Raw genomic sequence first — 4,557 nt, forward strand, 5'->3', positions numbered from 1 at the left:
TGGTTTCTTGTAGCTGTTCCAGAAGCAACTCCTTAACACGATTTCAGCTGCAGACTTCAGGCAAGCAAGCAGAACAATGAATGGACGAACAGATGGACCCGCGATGTCTTTGCTTAACCTATTACTGAGCAGACGCGGAGCCAATCACGACCCGCAGAGCTCACAATTAGTTGGCCGGGCAGATGCAAGGCAACCTCCCCACCCTGCATCAGGTTCGGAGGCTTCTAAGATAAGCAAGTTGATGTCATTCTCAGGGTCTGCCCCGGGCAGCATGTGTATTAACGAGGGGTGTGCAGCAACAATAGGCCATACAAAAGAGACTAGCAGGCAGCTGCTGTATGAGAGCCAGAGTCATTAGGGAGCAGGCTGCCAACAAGAAACACCTGGCTTGGGCAGACTTCAGCTTCTCCTCATTGTTTCCAATTCATGAAACAAAGAAAGGAATTATTTTTAAGTAGTAAAAGTTGTGAGCTCCTATTAAAATATATCAGTCTCGAGGAATATAATCCCTTCTATTATGGAAACAAAAAGTTCTTTGCAAAGAAAAATATTAAAGAGAAATAAATCTATCAGTAGCTATTGTAGTCCACTTTTCTTGTTAGCAAAATTAATCATATTGGTATAAAGTGCAAGGAGGTATGAAAGGAGCCCACACTAAACACTGAAATGTATTCAAAAACCACTTTCTGAATTTCCTGACACTTTTGTACATTGGTCAATAAATGTAATAAACTTGCATTTACACACAACTCTAACAGAGTACTTGTGGGTAATTTCAATGGAAGGTGAAACTGATTAAATTAAAACCACATAATATTAATAACGTGGAGTAATGGATATTTTTAAGCAGTGGCATTGAAACATTAGGGCACTTGATAGAAAGGAACTATGAACTACTCTTTTGTTCTGGAGTCACTAATATTTGTTCGCAACAGAACTTCTTTCCCTTTTATTTCACAGATCTGTTCTAGATGCCAAGATCTTCCTGTCTCTTTCCAATGACGGAATATCTGAACAAAAGTCAGCAGATAGGCCATAGCCAGCTTTTTATTGTTTTTATTTTTATTGAAGTAAGCCACATGGAAACACAAACTCCAGTCCACAGCTCCCCTCCCCTCACTGCCCAACATTTCCAATACCACCAAGCCCTGTAACACACGCATTTAGCAATATAACAGTAGCAAGGTTTGATGCTTCATGAAATAAGAAGTGGAACACTGTGGACTTTCAAATAAAAATTTGCCACTGGTGGTAACTTCAGTGAAGACAGCTCAGCACAGAGGAGGAGGGGATTCCACATTTGCAAGTGTTCATCTGAATGACTACTAGAAAAGCGTATTTACTGAACTTCAGCATCATTATATAATTAAAAGCAATACTGAGAACCACAGAGGCAGCTGTCCTCTGCTTGGGAGGACAGGCTATCTGCTGGGAAACATCTGTGATTTATAAGAAGAAAAGAATGAGAATAGGTTTGTTAGAACTGTTTTGAGTAATTTCACAAGCTTTATGTGGATATTAAAGTGATTCAGTATAGTAAATGAAATCACATACCATCACGCTATTATAGTGATGCATTTATCATGTGCCCAGATATTAAGCTGCAAAGCAGAAACCCCAACTATAGTTTCTCTGCACTGTCCATTAAACACTCCTAAGAACAACTGCTAACGCCACTATTTTGGAGCTTTTAAGTCGGAGACAGGAGGAGACTCCTCACTAATTTCTGCCACTGTGAACACAAAGAGTGAGAGAAAGCTACCCACGAGCACAGTGGGACGCCTGATCTCCAGCACTGGATTAAGCCTCTTTGCAAACAGCGAATAAAAGCAGTGATCTGAAAAAGCTAATCAGTCCCTGCTGTGGTATTTAGACTACCTCAGTTGCCGGTATTGGATAATGTTAAGCATATTAAAACTTCTGTAGGCAAAACAGGAAGCCAGTCCAGTTCACCTATGTCCAAGAACTGCCCTTAAATGCAAGCAGGATCACTTGGCTAGTCATTAGTTGAATATCTCCCTGATTAGAGACGGGCACTTCTTTTGCAATACCAGAAATGCTTGTTTGGCAGAGGATGCGTATGATAGCCTTTTTGTACATCTGTAACAAATTGAGAACTCCATAGCACAGAAGTGGTGTACTTAGGGCTCTACAAGCACAAATAGGGCAACTGTATGATCTGGCTTAAAAATATGCCTTAAAAATAAGGTTGTAAGAAGTTTACTTGTGAAGACTTGCCCCCTCAATGTCTTCTACAGTAACAATAAGAATATCCCTGCCCCCCCCAACAACTCTTCATACTCCAAGTGCACGTCTTCAGGGAACCAGGTCTAAATTTTAGTTGCAGATTAATGTTCATGCTCACACCATGCTGCAGCACTAACTCTGACTGAAGTCAGAGCAAATACAATCTGAAGACTTACGTTATATTGTTTAATTTACTGAAAATATTCTAGCAAGCTGTAGTTGCATGAATTAAGAAGACATTTTCTCATTCTCCCTTGTGCACAATGTCAGTTACTTAAACCAGCCGTCTGTTCTGGAAGCATCTTCTCAGCTCTTCCCTAAAACAAGCTGGACTGTCCAAGGTTTACAAGGTGCCAGATCATGCTATTAAATGATGCTCATGATGACAGAAAAGCATCCGTATTAAGGTTTAACCAGTACACAAGGCTTCCTTCTAGGAATGATGAGCTCAACAAAGAAACCTTAGTAAGAAACACTGTGGCTCTCCCATCACATCTGTGAGAGGTTGTAACAGCATCACTAGAAGGTACACAGAGCAAATGGACAAAGCAAGTTCTACTTCTTGTGCTAAAACCTCCAAATCCAATAACCTGACTAGTTCAGCAATCTCCTATTACCGTATCTAAAATACAGTAAGTTAAATCCAGTCAACCAAAACACAGCAAACGTAACAGCTCTTCAAATTCCTGGTCTTGCAAGATCAGTAGGCTATAAACACCTATTTTTGTGGCTCCTAGAGATAGGACATTGTGTACAGTGCTCACCAGGTCCCTAATGCCACTCGATTAAACAGCAGGCCAGCACAAAATCCTGAACTGGCTGAAGGTGATGGGCTCAGGGCTCATGGTGGAAGGAGATTTCCAAACAGCACACAGTGAGATGATGGGATGCTGCAGAGAGACAGGGACCAGGGTGAACCTCTCAGCTGGGCGATGGGTGGGAAGGAGAGTGTCCCCTCCCCTCTGCTGCCCAGTTTGGTATGAAAAGCATGCATGGGAGGATCAGAAAGACCAAAGGAAGGAAAGCCTGGAGCAGCTGGTAAATTCAGACAGTGTAGGCTGAAGGTATTAGGGAAACAGTACTATAAGGGGGGACACCCCGCCCCCCCCCCCCCCAAAAGCTGCTAGTTCCAGCCAACTCTTGTTTCAAACACATTGAAAACAAAGCTTTATTTAAAAAGAAATTATTTCATGCAAGCATACAAAATGGTCATTCTGTAATTCAAGTGGTATTATTGCAGCAATTAGAAAGACAACTTGTCCCATTAAAGTATTTCATTATCTTTTATTGGAGAACTTTATGCTAAGCCTCCAGTAATAAATGATGCATTTGCAAGAATATACTGCACAAGTTAAATCAATCACATACCATTGCATTTATGAAATAGAAATGAAGATTGTATGCTACAGACAAAACTCACTGCTGTGCCATTGCAAAACATTTACTGTTGGACTTGGGAGCTGCACGGGAGATGCTTATCTTTAAAATTACGAGGTGGCAATACAACAGAAATTCTTCTTTTCCAGTTAGTATGTTAAGAGATGCAAACTGTCTTAAGTAGAACACTCTGAAAGAAGTTTACTTAGTTCTGAGGAATAGTAAGTGGTGCTCTAGACTGTATCTACACAGAGTCATAAAAACAAACAAAAAAATCACCACCACTCTACAGCCATACAGAGTAGTAAATTAAATGACCAGTAAAAAGTGCCTAGAATTCAAAAAAACAACTGATATTGTGATAAAGATGAGTAATGCTTTGCCTAGAGAATAACTAGCCTTTAAAAAAAAATATTTAAAGCAGCAACTGCATTTTCAAATGCAGTGTAATTTCTCTGTAGAAAAATATGCACTTTCAAACGCATTAAAACAAAGTGGCAAAGGGTTCTTTTGCTCTTTGAAAGAAGACTCAGCTGTCTGTAGTTATGCTTAAAATTCAAAAAAGCAGAGATGCATTTTCCAGCAGGCCATCATCTTAAAAGAAGGTTAGAAGGTCTACAGTTTCATGTATAATCCCACCAGATCATCAGTATTGACTAGCATGCAAGACTTGAACAAACCATTGCAACATTTATCATGACATCCTCTAATATGTTTTGAAGAGAAAAGGAAAACCCTGAATTTTATCGTAAGTAGTGATTACTTTTTTGCTAAGCACGGGTATAAACAGATCCAGTCTTTCCTTGTCTGTGGGTAGACAAAGGCCGTGACCCTGAGCTGTTTGTCATGAGATGACAAGGTGCCCGCTTGCAGCTGCGCCTAACTGCACGGTCTGCCTACGTTAGGAGCCCAACAGGCTTGAGCCATACCAGC

The sequence above is a fragment of the Pelecanus crispus genome, chromosome 1, assembly GCF_030463565.1.
Source record: "Pelecanus crispus isolate bPelCri1 chromosome 1, bPelCri1.pri, whole genome shotgun sequence".
Classification (NCBI taxonomy): Eukaryota; Metazoa; Chordata; class Aves; order Pelecaniformes; family Pelecanidae; genus Pelecanus; species Pelecanus crispus.